At 51.8% G+C, this 18,946-nt stretch overlaps 1 non-coding gene across 1 annotated transcript; it reads right to left on the bottom strand.

The window, feature by feature from the left end:
- Positions 1-12,546: 12,546 nt before the first annotated feature.
- TRNAP-UGG lies at positions 12,547-12,618 on the bottom strand. The gene has a single exon. It is a non-coding gene; the product is annotated as a tRNA-Pro (tRNA).
- Between the last annotated feature and the right edge of the window lie 6,328 nt (positions 12,619-18,946).

An 18,946-nucleotide genomic window follows, 5' to 3' on the forward strand; every position in this document is an offset into this window, starting at 1 on the left:
AGAGCAGAGACACTCAGGTGGGTTCCCTAGCTCCCAGGATTACACAGGAGGCCAGTGTGTTGGGGTATGTTCCACATGCCTGCTGTGAGAGCACAAGGGTGGGCCAGGCAATTCAGGGTGGAAGGAACAGCCCTAATTAGGGAGAAGTGCTGCTGAGCAAGGGTGGGTGGGGCTAGTCTAAACCCAGGGAGCTGGCAGCAGCAAAGGCTGCTGGGAGAAAGTGGGTGGTCACCCTCAGTGCAATAGAGAGGACAGGAGGGAACCCTGGGAGTCTGGTGTAGCAGGAGGAAGAAGAGATTTTGTGGGCTGTAGAGTGGGAAGCAGCAAGGTTGAGGCCTTAGTGGACTTTAGCTGCATGTTGCAGAGTCTTTGGATTAGAACCTGGAGTAGGGAGTGGGTCTGGGTTTCCTTATTGCTAGTGGGTAGGGCAGTGAGCTGTGTTGCTGCAGGAATTAGTGGGTAAAAGCATGTGGCATGATGCCATCTGGGTGCCTCTCCAACAGAAGAGAGTTGGAAGGACACTGCATGGAAGGTGGCAGTGCTGAGGGACCTGGCTAGGGGACCAAGGCATGGAGAGGCTGCAGCATCGAGATACATGTGACCACAGGAACGTCTGTCAGCCTCACGGAGCTAATCCCTCGGACAGCCGGGGGAGGTGCCATTCCAGCAGTGAGCAGGACCAGGGAGAGCAGGCTGGGAGTTCGAGGGCTCCCTTGGGAGTACTGACTTCTAGTACATTACAGACACTGAGCAGAACAGCTGCACTGGGACAGGCTGCGTGAGCGCAGCTCCCAGGCTGGGACAGGTGGAGGAGGGAGTAATGTGAGGGCTTTAGAGCACCAGCCTCAGGACAGATGGCACAAGCCCCAAACCGGTATTGGGTCCTGGAACTCAATTTCACTGATCATGTGTGACCTCTTCATACATTACCGAGGGGAGAGCCCAGGCTGGCCCTTGGGGTGCCCCGCAGTATCTTGACACCCCTTTGCGCAAGCTGATCCATTGCAGTTTGCCGCTCCAGGCCAACGGGGGCTGCGGGAAGCGGAGCGGACCGAGGGATGTGCTGGCCTCCCTTCAAGCAACCTCCATTGGCCTGGAGCGGCAAACCACAGCCAGTGGGAGCCATGATTGGCTGAACCTGCAGAGGTGGCGGGTAAACAAACCAGCCCAGCCCACCAAGGGCTTTCTCTGAACAAACAGCAGACCGGCTTTGAGAAGCCCTGCTTTAGCGCTAACCCTGGCTAAGCAGCCTGGAGATCCTTGACCCTCTTCAGCAGCAAAGTGATGACAATTCCTCCTTGACGGAGATTTTTATGCCCTTCCTGCAGAGCTTGAGCAGTGATGGGCCAAGCGTCTTTGCAGGTCCCTCTCCATAGGGGTGGGGAAAAGAATCAACCACGTCATCCGACCACGGGTGTCCCACAATGATTCGTCGGAGGGAGGTCTATGGGTCTTCTTTTGCCGGGCACGAGCTGCCGCCTCTCGTGGTGAATGAGCAGCTCATGCTTGGTGTTGCTTCTCTCCTGTCGGGGGGGGGGGTATCCAGTTTCCCAGCAGACACATCTGTAGTCACAGAGCAAACACTGGGACATAACGCCGGATGCAGCCAGTGTGCGTGAGATGAACGCCGGCAGCAGCTCTCAAGCGTTTCATAAAGACCAAACACTGAACGCAGCCTTCGAAATGTAGCATCTGTTTTAACACTGCTAATGCCAGGTGAGCCAGCCTGGGTGCCAGCCGTGCATTCACCAGGGATCAGCTGCCACCTGGTCTGCCAGCATCACACACCTTGGCTCTTGCTTTCATCTGCCACTCAATCCACCTAGCTGTCCGCAGACGCACCCACTTGCTCGCTAATCTGCCACACTCCTTTTCCCCAAGTCTCTGAGCCCACCTGTAAAACAGGCCCCCATAGGCAGAACGTGGGTCCCCATTTACTGTCTGATGCATTCTTGGCTCTTGAAGTGCACTGGAGCCCAGCTGGAGAGCGCACAAACAGTGACACCTTTCAACCAGGCAGCGTGCCGGCTCACCTGCAGCTCCTGGCACCTGTAATTGTGACAGCTTCACCTTTCCTGGATTTATAAACCAGCCCAAGACCATTTCACTGTTCGCTTTCAATGGCAGCAAGGTTGGTGCTTTTGGGGGCTATTGGATTAAACATGCAGTCAGGAGTGCGGTATGGTCCGTAGTGTCTCCAGTGCCGTGATGAGCTCCCAGAATCCTAAGAACCAGTTCCCTACCGGGTCCTTGGTGGTTCAGCGGCAGGAGGGTCTTCACTCGCTCCAGGGTTTCGGTGGCAGGTCCTTCGTCCGGAGCAAGTGAAGGATTCGCTGCCGAAGTGCCACTGAAGACCTGGTAGGGAACCGCGTGGTGAGTACAAGCCCCATGTCTTCCCCCTCCGCCACCCACCCATCCAACCCCAACCCATATCCTGCCCCACGACTGCCCCCCAACTGCTCCCCTCAGAACTCTCAACCCATCAACCCCCCCTCCTTGTCCCCTGACCACCCCCTCCCAAGACCCCCTACCCTAGCTGTCCCCCAGGATCACACCCTCTACCGAACTCACCCCATTCCCTGTCCCCTGACTGCCCCAACCCCATTCACCACCCAGCCACCCCAACAGACCCCCAGGACTCCCACACCTACCCAACTCCCCAGTTCCCCATCCCCTGACTGCCCCTCCATAACCTCCGCCCCCTCCAACTGCTTCCTACCCTTTATCCAACCCCTCCTCCCAACCCCAGCTGGCCCCCTTACCATGCTTCTGTGTAAGGATGCTGCACAGCCACTGGAGCTTGCCCCACCCCCTTACCCAGAGATGAAAGTAAACCAGTATGTACCCGTACGGTGTACTGGCAAGAGCTGGTGCGCCGTACTGGTTAGCTCCCAGTAAAGGGGAGCCCTGTGCCCTTTAAATAGCCCCCGGAGCCCTGAGGTAGTGGGGGGCTCCAGGGGCTATTTAAAGGGCCAGGGCTCCATCTGACTCTGCCACCTCATCCTTTAAATAGCCCTGGGAGCCCTGCCACTTCCCCAGGGCTCTGTTGGCTCTGTGAAGGGGGTGGGAGCAGGAGAGGAGCTGGGGGAGCCTCAGCCTCCCAAGCTGGGAGCTCAGGTGGACGAGACAGGATGGTCCCATGGGCCAGATGTGGCCCACAGACCGAAGTATGCCCACTCGCCCGCCCCTTTAGGAACTGGTTCTGCACCGGCTTCTAAATTTAGCAACCAGTTCTTGTGAATTGGGGCGAACCAGCTCCAGCTCACCACTGCTCCAGTGTCATCCCACCAGTTACCAGCCCCTTGGCGAGGTGCCTATGCTGGTGCAGACTGGCTTCTCCAAGGACCACTGCACTAGCCACTCCCCAGCACACTCCCACACTCCTCCAGAAGGGTTGCTCTGCACTGACCAGACCACCAGAGGGCCGTTGTCCCTGTCAGAGGTCAATATGTACCAGTTTGCTACTTTAACTGGGGTTGCCAAATGATTCGGTTTAAACACAGCCCTGGATGGGTTTAAGCTTAAAAAAATCAAAGTTCATTTAACTACGACGAGAGAGATTTCAAGCGAGCGTGAGCATCGGGCATTATTATCAGGAACTGGCACAAGAGAAATGAAGATAAAACGCTTCCCAGCAGCTAAATCTTAACAAGCTAGAGTTGGTTCAAGGGAAAATTCTTCCCACATGGTCCCAGCAATGGGGCTTACCACATGCTCAGGTCAGAGCCTGATACTTGGTTCCTTTGTCTCAAGTGAAAGCGAGAGAGACAGACAGGGAGAAAGAAACAGTGCAGACCACGGGTGTTTGTGACCCTCATGCTGGTAGTCCAGTCACCCTTTGACATGCTGTTTCCGGAGGGTCACCCCTAGATAAAGTTGGTTCCTGCTGTGAGGACGAAGACACGCAGGGTCTTGAGGTGACAGCAAGGCCGGTGCAAGGATATTTTGCGCCCTAGGCTAAACTTCCACCTTGCGCACCCCTCCCCTTCGCCTCCCCTAATAAGTATTGCTTATTATAAACTTTTAAAAATGAATACTGCATAATGTGGCATTGTTCATGTATACTTCCTTCATTCTTTCATATCAAAATCTACATTTTATTCTACCTTTAGAATATCCAATTATTGTTATTAATAAAATTTATAAAATTAGAATGGCGGATACTCCATCATACAACAACTGACAATATCCATATGACAATTTTCAGCAACCTACACACGCATATTCTCACATGATAAACATATATACTCAAATACTTAACATACACACATAATTGCACAAAGTATTAGCGAAATGATGCCAGAGTCTTAGATCTGAAACATCTCTACAAAAATAGTTAGCCTCAGTCAACAACCTCCGAAAACTAGTAAACGTAGCATTATAAACAGCTTGTCAGAATGGGTAACGGCTGTGTGCGATGAGAAAAATGACATCATTGCCACTTTGTACTGGAGTGAAGCAGCATGCTTGTGCCCACAACACAGAACTGGCGTAGGCTATAGTGTAATATATGAGAGAAGAACGACAGGTTAAAATGCAAGTTCAATGATGTTTCTCTTCTCTTTATTCATTCATTTTCCAGTGATAGTATAGAAATTTTTTGGAAGCACCGATTTATGGCACCCCCAAATCTTGGTGCCCTAGGCATCCACCTAGTTTGCCTAGTTTACACTGGTCCGGCCCCTGGGTGACAGAGGTTCCACGCTGTGGTTAGCCAAAACACAGATTGCTCTGTTCCTGCCCCATCTGCTGCCAAAGACCAGCCCCATGGCCCATCAGCTTTGATGACTCCTGGCAAGAGGAGTTAGCCTGTTCTGCATCCTTGAGACACAGGTTTACCCCGCCCTCGGACTCATCTGATAACCACACTTCAGCCAGACTTTCAGCTTCTAGTCGTACCTGTACATTGAATGCTGCTGCAAACGTTTCACCAGGACCTGCTATTATTTGTTTTCAAATGATACTGCATGAGGCATGTTTTGTACAAAGATTACTACCCTAGCATGTGAAACCAGGGCTGCTTTCAGTTCCAGCTGGGTCTGGGGTTACAAAGGGAAGGTCCTGTTCTACCTTTCCTCAGCAGTCATTCATATCTAGTCTCTAGCACATCCTCTCTCATTCGTCTTCTTATGCAGTCCCAGCCTTTTCCATCTCTCATCATACAGGCCTCTCTCCCATTCCGCTGCCTTGTCTCGGAGCCCTCGCTGCTTGTAATTACAGATTGTCCTTTGTGACAAATGACATGGTGAGTTCTTTAATGAGAATCTGGCACTAGCCTGAGGGAGCTGAGCTGGGACTGTCCCATCTCCTGAGTCTCTGAGTAACAAACCTGAGCACAGGCCATTGGCGGGATGCTGGAGATGAAAAGCAGCAAAGGGTTGGATTAGACAGTGAAGCAGGTAACTAAAGGAGTGCTACGATCTGTTGATTACACAGAAATACCTGCGCTAACACTGAGCATCGAGCGCAGCCCAGAGTCATGGACAATAAAATGATTAACTGAGGCTAGAGAAAGAGTGTCACAAAGTCAGTCTAAGTCCACAGGTTGCCCCAGTGACAGGGGAATGTGGTGCAGTTCGCCATTTGTGGAACAATCTCACTTTGGAGAATGAATGAAAAGAAGCCAGCCCTGAACAGACGCAGGGAAACTCTCCTCAGCCTTAGTACGGCTACGGCCATCCTGAGAGAGCCGAGCCGGATCCTGTGGATAACAAGAGAAGGGAATGAGCCCTGTGACGGTGTGAGGCTGAGGTGTCAGCCTGAGTGGCATCCCGTGGCTGGGAGTTCCATGGGCTGATGGCAACAGCAGAGACACCCATGAGAGGCTGAGCCTGCAGGGTGGAGGCAGCTATTAAAGAGACAGAAGTGGCTGAGGGCAGAGTGACATGTCCCACCTAAGAGAGGGCGCTGCACCAGTTTTTCCCATCTGGCTTGTTGGTCAAGGGTATGATTCTTGCTTTGGGGGGTGAGACATTGCCAGGTTCAAATACTAGATGAGCCCAGCTGTGTGGCTTTTGCAAATGTCCTGTGGAAAGTAGCTGGAGTAAGGAGCAGCCACAGGTGTGTGGGCACAGTTGCAACAGTGGAATGAAGAGTTCCGAGGGGCCCAGAACTGAGGGGTCCCAAAGCAGCTGCGTATGGGTTAGGACTTTGATATTGGGTGCCTAACTCCCTTAAGCTCCTTTGGAAACAGCTGTCAACACTTAGCTCCCTCCATGGTCCCCTTTCTATAATAGTGTGCAAAGTGAGCACCATAAGTAGGTTTGAACCAACATCCCCAAAGAGACAGAAGCCTTAAGCCAGTACCTCAGACCCCTCAGCCATGTCACAGCATCTGGGCAGCACCTGCTTCCGGGTGAATGGTTACATTGCAGATTTAGTTATAAGATGTTACAGGTTCAAAACCCTGACTGGTTTAAGTTTACCACCATCATTCAGGGCCCTCTGTTCTGGTCCCCTTTGCCTTCTCTAGGCAGTCTCTGAGGGCGCTGCATGCCTGCTTTTCCCCCTTAGCTCCCAGCACTTGCACTGCAAAACAGCTGTTTTGTGCAGCTGGGAGGGAGGAGGGAGAACGTAGAAGCTCAGGGAAGAGGTGAGGCCGGGTGGGGATTTGGGGAAGGGCTCCAATAGGGGCAGGTAGGGGGTGGTGTTGGGGTGGGAACTTTGGGGAAGGGGTTGGAATCGGGGTGGGGCAGGGGCAGAAGCCCACCCACTGCTAAAGGATCCCCCCCTCAGCCTAAGAGGAAGATCTACAGGACCTGAATCCCAACTGAGTTCAGGGGACAACTAATAAAAGAACAGGGACAGGAGTAAGGTCAAAGGGTCATAAGAAGGGAACCTGACGGGGACACCGAGCAGAGAACCCCGGACAGCGCCCACTGCTCCTCGAAGGTGTCAAGGGAGCCGGTGTGCGCCGCCCAGAGGAACTGTGCCTGAATACGTGAATGGACAGAGGATTGGAAACAAGCCCCACAGTCACAGGAGTCTCCATCGGCGAACCTCCTCTCCCTGGTTTTGTAGAAGGCCATTTTAGCCAGGGCTAGCAGGAGGTTGACCAGGAGGTGCCGTGACTTTGTGGGGCCACAGATAGGGAGTGCATAGAGAAGGAGGTGAGGGGAAAAGTGCAGCCAGAAACACAGCAGTATATTCGTGAGGAGCCGGCAGGGGCGGCTCTAGGGATTTTGCCTCCCCAAGCACGGCAGGCGTAGGTACTTCAGGCCCTGCCCTCCCTCCTCCAGGGGCAGGTGGAGGACCCCTGCAGAGACCCAGTGCAGTCCTGGCCAAAAGAACTCCAGAATTGCCGTCTGGAGGTTGGCGAGGAAGCCCGGGGACAGGACCAGGGTCTTGAGCCTGTACCAGAGCATGGACAGGACCAGTTGATTGAGCACCAGTGCCCTCCCTCGAAGGGAAAGGCACCGGAGGAGTCCTGTCCATTTCCAGAGCCGCTCCATCACCCTGCCCTTCAAACCGTGCCAGTTCTCCGGCGGAGACAGATGCATGGCAGAGAGATAAACGCCGAGATAGAGCAGTGGCCCCGCACTCCACTGGATGGCCTGAAGCACGGGTGAGAGGGAGGGAGGAGGAGGGAGAATGCAGTGGCTCAGGGACGAGGCGGTGCCAGGGTGGGGATTTGGGTAAGGGGTCCAATAGGGGCAGGGAAGGGGCAGAGTTGAGGTGGGGACTTTGGGGAAGGGGTTGAAATGGGGGCAGGGTGGGGCGGTGTAGCGGGGTGATCACCCTGCTCCAGCTCTGGAGAGGGCTGCAGAAAAGTAAGAGGGATTAAGAACTGCTGGGGAAGCTGAGTGGGTAACTGACCACAGCTGTGGCTGGTTTAATGCGGGCCCATCTGGCCCTTATAAGAGGGCGGTGGGCCAGACGCCAAGAAGACAGTCTCTCTTTGGCTGTTGAGAGGGATGGGCCTGGCTGCTGGGAGCGGAGCAGGGTACCTAAAGTGGAGTAGGTCTGGGGAAAGGCCAGAGGAGCTGGGGAGCTCTGGCCTGGAAACCCCCCAGGCTGCCAGTCTTGTTAAAGGCCAAGAAGGGCACTGGGGTTGCAGAGGAGCAGCCCAAGGGTAGGCAGAGGCAGGGCCAGCTTTAGGAAGTGCAGGGCCTGATTTGAAGTTTTGACATGGCCCCAGCAGGGATGATTAAAAAAAAAACCAAAAAAACCATGCATGTAAAAAACACATAGGGCTTGTACTCACCAGGTGGTGCTCTGAGTCTTCGGCAGCACTTCAGCAGCGGGTCCTACACTCGCTCCAGGTCTTCGGCAGCACTGAAGGGCCCAACGCCGAAGACCCCGAGTGAGTGAAGGACCTGCCACCGAAGTGCCACCGAAGACCCTAAGCGCTGCCAGGTGAGTAAAAATTAAAAAGGCGCCTCTAGCCAGGGAAGAGATTCTCACTGGGCGCAGGGCCCAATTCGGGGGAATTGGTGGAATGGGCCTAAAGCCAGCCCTGGGCAGAGGCAGCTGGTACAAACCCTCCTTGCTGATCATGAGTGGCAATTATGCTGCAGTCTGCCCCAGGGAGCAGGGGCTAGATGGTGACCAGCAGTAGCCGAAGACTGAGGCGAAGTGGGGGTGGGGATTGGGGGTTCCCTGGGGAGGGGAGACCCAGCGAGACCATGGGGTACTGTAGGGGGCAAAATCCAGCAGAAGGGGCACTGGGGTCCGGGAAGGACATGGGGGCCAGCAGCAAGGGGTGACACCGGAGGCTGATGAGCTAATTCCCTGGACAACCAGTGGTGAGTCGTGGCTTGCCACAGGTGGGAAAAGGGTGGAGGCGGGCAGGGCCGGGAACTGTGGGGAGCATGAGGACCCACTGGCACCAGGGAAAGTTGGCGCCTATACTTGGAACTACCCACTGTCTCTGAGGATGCCAGTCCTCCTTGTGCACACCAGAAAGGGTTTCCTTATAAAAGAGTCCTCCTTCTACAACAAACCTGGACCTGTTGGAAGAGCTGAGAGGTGGTGGGTTGCTCCATGCCACGATCCAAGATCCTGTGAGGCTTTTATCCTCTGCCTGGAACTGCTCCCCTGATGCTGGAGACATTAGTTCCTTGCTGGGTTGTGGACTTGGGCTTGGTCCCTCTGGAAGCGATGCAGATGATGGGGCTGTTTCCACTGACTGTGGACCGCTGTCTGCTGGTGCAGCAGCATGGGAATGGGATAACCGTTATAGACGGCAAAGGTCCATATTCCTGAACAGCCCTTGTACTAGACAGGAAACTTGGCTGTAGGCAAATTAAAGGAGTTGGCCTTAAAGGGTTGCAGTGTCACTGAGGCCTCTGGGTCAATGAATTTGGGGTCCACCAGGGACTAGTGGATAGCTGATTCCTGTGCACCAGTGTCCTACCACACAGTTATCTTCTTCCCACCCACATTCACAGTTTCCCTTTGCTCTGGGGGTATTTGTGAGGCATCTGGGAGTGAAGGCTCTCAGCGGCACCCCAGGGTGATGTGTTGCAGTAGGCTGTTGCTCTCAGGGCAGTTGCCCTTCACATGCCCTAGGTCCATTGTCATGGTATAATTCCCCACTCTGAACCTTAGCGTCCAAAAGATGGGGTACCAGCATGAATTCCTCTAAGCTTAATTACCAGCTTAGAACCTGTAGCGCTGCCACCAACCAGGAATTCCAGTGCCTGGTACACTCTGGTCCCCCTAAAATCTTGCCTGGGGACCCCCAAGACCCAGACCCTCTGGATCTTAACACAAGGAAAGTAAACCCTTTCCCTCACAGTTGCCTCTCCCAGGCTTCCACTCCCTGGGTTACCCTGGAAGATCACTGTGATTCAAACTCCATGAATCTTTAAACAGAGAGGAAAATCCACCTTCCCCCCTCCTTCTCTCTCTCCCTCCCAGACTCTCCCTGAGAGAGAAAGTAATCCTAACACAGAGAGAAATCAACCTTTCTCTCCCCCTTCCCTCCTTTCTCCCCACCAGTTCCCTGGTGAATCCAGACCCCGTCCCCTGGGGTCTCACACCAGAATAAAAAAACCATCAGGTTCTTAAACAAGAAAAGCTTTTAATTAAAGAAAGAAAAAACAGTAAAAAATATCTTTGTAAATTTAAGATGGAATGTGTTACAGGGTCCTTCAGCTATAGACACTGGGAATACCCTCCCAGCCTAAGTATACAAGTACAAATTAAAATCCTTTCAGCAAAATACAAATTTGAACTCCTCCCAGCCAAATACACATTTGCAAATAAAGAAAACAAACATAAGCCTAACTCGCCTTATCACCTAGTACTTACTATTTTGAATCTATAAGAACCTGTATCAGGGAGATTGGAGAGAAACCTGGTTGCACGTCTGGTCACTCTCAGAACCTAGAGAGAACAACAACCAAAAACTAACAGCACACACAAAACTTCCCTCCCTCAAGATTTGAAAGTATCCTGTCCCCTGATTGGTCCTCTGGTCAGGTGACAGCCAGGCTCACTGATCTTGTTAACTCTTTCCAAGCAAAAGAGATATGAAGTACTTCTGTTCTATTAACTCTTACTTATCTGTTTATGACAGGTTCAAATCCCATTCTTGTCACACTTCTCTCTTCAGAGGCATTTCTCACATAAATGTGCAAACTTCACAATGGCTGCGTTTAAAGGCACATTCATAACAGCCTAAGAGAGTTAGGCACCCCAGACCAGTACTTTCTAGCCCACCTTAGTGACATTAGCACCCCACAGGTGTCTGTTCTTCTTTTCAGCTACTTCCTAAAGGCAATTTGCAAAATCAAAATCTCTGGGCTTGTCCAGGATTTGAATGCAGGACCCCAGCACCCAAAGTGAGAATCATACCCCTAGACCCAACTAGCCAAACAGGGAAAGAATGAATAGGGGCTTCTCTAAGCTAGGATGGCTCCCACTCTACTCAGGCATCTTTGCCTCTTTAACAGCTGCCTCTTCCCTGCAGGCTCTGCCTCTCATGGGCGTCTCTGGCATTGACATCAGTCCATGGAACTCCTTAACTCAGGATGTTACTGAGTATGTCAAAAGGCCCCTTCTCATCTCTAGGACTCGCACCTGTCTGCTCTGCTTTTTGAGGGTGGTGCACCAGCTGTGCTAAGGCTGTGGAGGGTTTCCCTGCCTCTGTCCAGGGCTGGCTTCTTGCCAGGGCAAGGTTGTTTCATAAATGGCAAATTGAACAACATTTTCCTGCCATTGGGGCAACATGTGGACTTACCCTGGCTCCGTCTGAACCTTTACACATAATTAACCATTTTATCTTCCATTAACCTTTGATACTGGGCTGGAATTGAGATGCCTACAGTTGCTTTTGTGTAATCAACAGATCGTATCGCTCCTTTAGTTACCTTAATTTATACCACGGAGTCACCATCTTCCTTCTTTGTAGTTCACATCATCGTGTTTGTTTTCATTCAGTTTCAGTTTCTTCCCGTAGCATTTGAATTAAACAGTTTTCATCTATTTCAAAGGTAAGTTCCTTTGCTTGGAGGATCCTGGTGCAGGGGCTGGCCCCTCCAAGGGGAGGATGAAGCAGGCACAGAAATTAACCGCTAGCCTCAGGTCCAGCCTTTGTGCTTGTTTGTCCGATGAACCACAATGAGTCAATAATTCCATCGGCCAAACTGGGGTTTCTCTCCAGTCAGTGATTTGGAAAATCTGGGTTTGGTTTTCGTTTGCCGCGTTCATTGTGACTGTTAAAATTCCCAGGGACTCACAAGTTTGAAGGATCCTTTTTGCCCCTGGAGGCAGGGAAGGGGAATATGAACCCACAGCCTGTGACAGCTCTAACAACATCCAGCCATGTGCTGGACCAAGCTAATGGAATTACAACAACCATCATTGACCCTAGTTAAATTCGTTTGGGGGCCACTGTATGAACAATGGAATAGGGTGCGTGTGATTATACGTGGGCTGGGCTACCCTGAAAACACAACAATGTCACAGCTGCGCAGCTGCAGCGCTGCAGTGTAGACGCACCTATGTTGCCCAGAGTGGTTCTCCCAGCAGCATGGTTAACCACCTCCCCAAGAAGCAGCTGCTAGGTTAAGGTGTGTCTACACTGCATAGTGCAGCTGCACAGCTGTGACAACCCAACACTGTCTCCACAGGCACGTGGGTCGGCTTAACCAGGCTGCTCAGAGGTGTGGATCTTTCACACCCCTGTGTGACGTAGTTAAACAATTTTCTGGTGCTGACCAGGCCTCTGCAGGGAGGGCACATGACGTGGGTCTGCTCAGGCAGACTGTGTGTGCTGAGGATAACACAGTGAGGCACAGAACAGCTGGTCTGGAGATCCCCAGGGCCCCTCAGAGCCTTAGAGGGATTTCACAGACTAGTGTGTACAGAGGACGGATTTCAACGTTCAGAGTAATTTTCAAAGGAGCCTATGGGAGTTAGGCACCCAATATAGTCACCAACACAGCAGGGCTTTCTAACCTATCCAAGCTTCCCCAGCACTACTCAGTTACAGGCCCCACTCCAGCTCATTAGCCCACTTTCACAACTGCACCTACCCACCCTGGAGCTGCCCCTCACCCTATCTGCTTTCTAAAGGTCAGTTGCAAAAGGCAAAACACTGGGCTCGTCCAGGATTTGAACCCGGGACCTCTCGCACCCAAAGCGAGAATCATACCCCTAGACCAACGAGCCAGATGAAAATGCTTATTGTGGTTTCCTCTCTGTGCTGAGATGTGTCACTTTGCCCTCCAGTATCTCTGCTTCTTCAATAGCTGCCTTTCTTTGCCCAGCAGGCTCCACCCCTCATGGGAGTCTCCAGGGTTTAGTATTAGCCCACACAACTCCCAGCCACTGGATGTTACTCAGGCTGACACCTCAGCCTCAGGCCATCAAAAGGCTTGTTCTTGTCTCTAGTTACCCACAGGTTCTGCTCGGGATGGTGTGCCAGCTCTGCTAAGGCTGTGGTGGACTTCCCTGCCTCCATCCAGGGCTGGCTTCTTGCCAATCATTCTTCCAAGCGAGATTGTTCCATAAATACTGAATTGCACCATGTTCCCCTGTCGCTGGGGTGACCTGCGGACTCCCAACGGCTGTGAGATTTGTACCTTCAGCCTCAGTTAATCATTTTATCACCCACTGGCCTTTGAGCCTGGGCTGGACTTGGTACCCACTGGCTCGATGACCTTTCAAGGTCCTTTCCAGTTCTAGGAGATTGGTATATCTCCAATTATATATATATATTTGAAGGGAGCGTCACATGGTGATTTGTGTGTGATCAGATTGGAGCGCTCCGTCAGTCGCCTTTGACCCCGGCTAGTCCATCGCTTTCCTCTGCACACTTCCCAGCACCTACTTCCGTTCCTTCCTTTTCTTTTCCTCCCGTACCGTTTTAATTGACAAGTTTTCATTTCCACCAACAGCCAAGCCCTTGGGTTTGTCAGGGGCATATCAGCCATCAGCTGCCTGGCTCCACCTCCAAGGCCCTTCTTGGCCGACCTGTCTCCTCTCACTCCCCGTCACTGGCCACCTTCCTCCGCTGGTCCCCTTTTCAAACAGGCCCCTTCCTGCTTCCTCCCGCACCTCCTCTCCCACCAGGGCTGCGCTCCCTGGACACAGCGACAAAACCGTCTCTTCGCCCTCCTTCGGGTACCACCTCACAACTCACTTTTGCCGGAGGCCCCCAAAAATCAGGACAGCGGTTCGGTTGCTGAGGCCAATGCCCGTCATGGGTACAAACATCATCTGGGGTTTCCCTTGTCCTGCCCCATCTCTTTCCATCTCTCAGCTCTTCTCTTATGTTTTCATTGCAAGCTCCATGGGGCAGGGACCCACTTTTCTGATCTGTGTTTGTACAGTACCAGGCACAACAGGGTCCTGGGCCCCCACTCACCACCAAGGTGCTACAGCAACAATTCATAACAATGCTAACGAGCAGAGGGGGCAGAAAGGCGGCTCCCCTCCCTGGGAAGGCTTCCGACGCTGACGAATGCCCATGCCCCAGCTCTGGATTTCCTCTCCTTGAGCTCGGAGAACCGAGGAAGCAGAGAAGAGATTGCAGGGAGTAGCAGGGAGTTCCTGAAATAGAGGGAGTGGGGGAAGAGAAAGTCCTGGGTGGGGAATGCAGAGATTCAAGGAGCTCAGTCAACACACGCTAAGGAGGATGCAACCCTCTGGTGAACCTGCCTGTCATGTGTCCTGGAGAATCTACCATGACCTTTGGTTAAGTCCTGCCAGTGGGTAATTCCACTCTGTATTAAAACCCTTTAACTTCTGGGCTGATATAGAGAGACGACTAGCAACCTCCAGATGCAGCAATTCAACTGGAGAACAAAGGTGCAATGTGCTTGGGTTTATCTAAAGAAGAGTCTGGGGGGAGATTCATGTCGTTTCCAGTGTTCCCTCTAATTTTTCCCACCCATGTGCAGAATGAATTTTCATATGTGCACATATATGGAGGTGATGTGTGGTGTTGGTGGGGCTGAGGGATGCAGAGTGTGGGAGGGGGCTCGGGACAGAGGGTTGGGTGTAGGGGGTGAGGGCTTTGGCTGGAGGTGTGGGTTTTGGGTTTCAGTCTGCACCAGGGCTCTCCCCAGCTCTCTCTCCCAGTAGCAGTACCTGGGCTAGGGTGGAAAGGTGCCTCTTCCTGCTACAGCAGCTCTGTGGCTGGGCTGGGTGGGGGCTGGAGGAGAGGCGCCTCTCCACACTGCAACAGATCAGGGGCTGGGGCAGAGACATCTCTCCCTGCCGCAGCGCTGAGCGCCTGCGTGGCGCTTAATAGGCTGCTGCATGGCCACGTAGCTTAGAGCAGTGGTTCTCAAAGCCGGTCCGCCGCTTGTTCAAGGAAAGCCCCTGGCAGGCCAGGCCGGTTTGTTTACTGCCACATCCATAGGTTCGGTTGATCGCGGCTCCGACTGGCTAAGGTTCGCTGCTCCAGGCCAATGGGGGCTGCGGGAAGGGCGGCTAGCACATCCCTCAGCCCGCACCACTTCCCGCAGCCCCCATTGGCCTGGGACAGCAAACCACAGCCAGTGGGAGCTGCGATCAGCTGAACCTGCAACACGGCAGGTAAACAAACTGGCTTGGCCCACCCGGGGCTTTCCCTGAACAAGCAGCAGACCGGCTTTGAGAAGCACTGGCTTACAGGACACTTAGCTCGTGTCCGCAGCTGCGCACCAAGGCTGTTTTAAGAAGGAAGGTTAGGCCGGGTGGTGACACTGGGAAGTCACACATCCCAAGCATGTCATGAGCCACACGTTCAATGGAAGACTCTGAAAAGAAGCTCCTGTCCCCAGGGGACCCACAGCCACCTTGGGTGAGAGTTACCATCCCAGCGCCAGTGGCAATGCATCCTCGAGGCATGCTCTGGGTCGAATCTGGCTCTGGGCTCTGCTACTTTAAATCAGCTGGGAAAAGTGCCGAATCTAAAATGGGGATGTCATGGTATAATTCCTCACTCTGAACCTTAGCGTCCAAAAGATGGGGTACCAGCATGAATTCCTCTAAGCTCAATTACCAGTTTAGAATATGTAGCACTGCCACCAACCAGGAATTCCAGTGCCTGGTACGCTCTGGTTCCCCCAAGACCTTGCCCGGGGACCCCCAAGACCCAGACCCTCTGGATCTTACCACAAGGAAAGTAAACCCTTTCCCCCACCGTTGCCTCTCCCAGGCTTCCCCTCCCTGGGTTACCCTGGAAGATCACTGTGTGTCAAACTCCTTGAATCTTAAACAGAGAGGAAAATGCACCTTCCCCCCTCCTTCTCTCTCCCCCTCCCAGACTCTTCCTGAGAGAGACAGTAATCCTAACACAGAGAGGAAGTAGCCTTCTTCTCCCCCTTCCCTCCTTTCTTCCCACCAATTCCCTGGTGGATCCAGACCCAGTCCCCTGGGGTCTCACCAGAATAAAAAACAATCAGGTTCTTACACAAGAAAAGCTTTTAATTAAAGAAAGAAAAAAAACAGTAACAATTATCTTTGTAAATTTAAGATGGAATGTGTTACAGGGTCCTTCAGCTATAGACACTGGGAATACCCTCCCAGCCTAAGTATACAAGTACAAATTTGAACTCCTCTCAGCCAAATACACATTTGCAAATAAAGAAAACAAACATAAGCCTAACTCGCTTTATCTACCTAGTACTCGCTATTCTGGACATATAAGAGCCTGTATTGGAGAGATTGGAGAGAAACCTGGTTGCACATCTGGTCCCTCTGAGCCCCCAGAGAGAACAACAACCAAACACTAACAGCACACACACAAACTTCCCTCCCTCAAGATTTGAAAGTATCCTGTCCCCTGATTGGTCCTCTGGTCAGGTGACAGACAGGCTCACTGAACTTGTTAACCCTTTCCAGGCAAAAGAGACATGAAGTACTTCTGTTCTATTAACTCTTACTTATCTGTTTATGACAGGGGAGATTCTAGCTTTTGCCATAACTAATATTTCTTTCCCCCTCAGAGACTCAGGAGATGGCAAAAGCTTATGGGACGGCTCCCTCCACGAAGAGCTAGACAAGGATGGAGAGACAGGTGGGTGCGGATGGAGCTGGAGAGATGGGCGGGGGCAGGTGGGGATAGCTAAACAGTTGTATGGGGTGTCTAGGGATGAATTGAGGGCTGAATGGATGACTTGCATTGCTTAGGGCTTGGCCAATGGAGCTGAATAAGACCCCCAGCCAAAGAGAGAATGAAGCCGCCAATCTCCACTCTACACAACACGGCCCTGAGCAATGGAGCTTTTGGCTCCACCTGCTTGCTGAAATCTTGATTTATTTTGACCTTGGAGCAAGAGCTGCTGCTGCTGGAAATGCCCCCTTCTTTCCAGCGGGCAAACTGCAGCTGAAGTGTCAGCCAGGCAAACTATCCGTCTGGGAATAAACCCTCCTTCCCACTTCTTGGGGATGTGGGAGACGGGAAAGATCCCACTCAGCTCCCTGAGTCTACTGCGAGATTGTGATTAAAGATTTACCACTGGGATCTTTCACTGAGAAGTAATCTCTAGCTACAAACAGAGAGGGCTCAGAGAAGGCCGCAGGCAGGAGAGAGATCTGCACGAAGGGAGATGGAGCAGGCTGGGGCTGTAAAAGGAGATGAATGGGAGGGGACTTGACAGAGGCTGGAAAAGAGCGACCACCTAGAGAAGGCAAAGGGGCCCTGAATACTGGTAGCAAAAACTTCTGCCACTCAGGATTTTGCATCTGTAACTTCTTATAGCTAACTCTGCAATGTAAACACTCCACCAGAAGCAAGCAGTGCCTGGAGGGGGCTGAGGTGCTGGCTTGGGACTCCTGTCTCTTCAGGGATGTCAGTTCAAACCTGCCACTTCAACACAGCTATAAAGGGGATGATGGAGGGAGTTAGATGCTCATAGCTGTTTTCAAATGAGCCTAAGGGAGTTAGGCACCCCATATAGTCACTAACAGAGTAGAGCTTTCTAACCCATCCATAGCCACTCCAGCAGGCCTCAGTTCTGGGCCCCCATCAATCTCTTTTTCCCACCTTCGGAACGGTGTCCATCCACCCTCTGGCTGCTTTCTACAGACCATTTGTAAAACCCCAACAGCTGGGCTCATCCAGGGTCTGAGCCCAGGACTTCTTCTGCCAAAAGCAAGACTCATATCCCTAGACCAACAAGCCACATGCCAAGCCCCCCATAGCACCTTCTCTAAGCCAGGATGGTTCACTTTGCCCTCAGGCACCTTCAACAGCTGCATCCGCCCTGCAGGCTCCACCTCTCCTGGGTGTCTTTGCTGTTGGTATCAGCCCACGGAACTCCCAGCCACTAGCTGTTACTCAGGCTGACACCTCAGCCCCAGGCTGCCAAATGGCGTATTCCTGTCTCTAGTTACCCACAGGGTCCTGCTCAGCTCTGTCAGTAGGGGGCTTGAGCTGTACTCAGGCAGTGGAAGGTTTCCCTGCCTCCGTCCAGGGCTGGCTTCTTTCCAGTCATTCTTCAAAGCAAGATTATTTCACAAGTGGCTAATTGAACCAGATCCTCCTGTCAGTGGGAAGACCTCCTGCTTTACACTGGCTGTGTGATTTGTTTCTTTGGCCCTGGGTAACAATGTTATTACACATTAACCTTTGTTACTGGGCTAGAATTGATACTCAGTGTTCGGAGGGTTACTTTTGTGTAATCAACAGATCGTATCACTCCATTAGTTACCTTGTATTACAGGTTGCAATCCATCCCTTTCCTCTCTATAGTTTACATTATCATATTTTCTTTCCTTCATTTTCATTTTCTTCTGGTATCATTTTAATCAAAGATTTTGATTTATTTCAAAGCTAAATTCCTTTGGTTGGTTGGAATCCCCCAGTGTGGGGACTGGAATCTCCAGGGACAGAATGAGCCTGTGATAAATGAAAGGGGCCGAGGGAGCTCCCTTTTATGAACACCCAGCCAGCCAGGCTAGGTATAAAATCCCTCTTAGTAGCTGTTTTCTACTTGCTTTAACTGTAAAGGGTTAAAAAGTTTCCCTGCAATCCGAAGGTAAAAGGAAGGGAGTGACCACCTGACCAAAAGAGCCAATGGGAAGGCTAGAACATTTTAAATTTGGGAAAAAAATTCCTCTTTGTCTATCTGTGGTTGTTCTCAGGCACAGGCAGACTGGGAGTAACTACTCTGTAAAAAGCTTGGGGCCGGGTGTTAAAAATCATTGGTATTATACCTAGAAACTACTCATTTGAAACTCCAGAGATGTAAGTAAATCAGGAAATGTATAGGAAAACGTGATTAGGTTTATCTCTTTTTTTATTTCTTTGTGGCCTGTGGACTCCTCTGGGCTAACCCCAAATGCTTTTGTTTTGCTTATAGCCTTTTAACTGGACCTCATGAAAGTTATTCTTGATGCCGAATCCTTGTAAGTGATTTTTTTTTAGTGATAGCCTGAGTTTCCAGATGTGTTTTCTTTCTTTTTGTTTTTAATAAAATGTACCTTTTTTAAGAACAGAGTTGGATTTTTGTGTCCTAAGAAGTGTGTGCACATGTTGTTTAATTAGCTGGTGGCAACAGCTGAT

Source organism: Gopherus evgoodei, chromosome 21, assembly GCF_007399415.2.
Source record: "Gopherus evgoodei ecotype Sinaloan lineage chromosome 21, rGopEvg1_v1.p, whole genome shotgun sequence".
NCBI classification, from domain to species: Eukaryota; Metazoa; Chordata; order Testudines; family Testudinidae; genus Gopherus; species Gopherus evgoodei.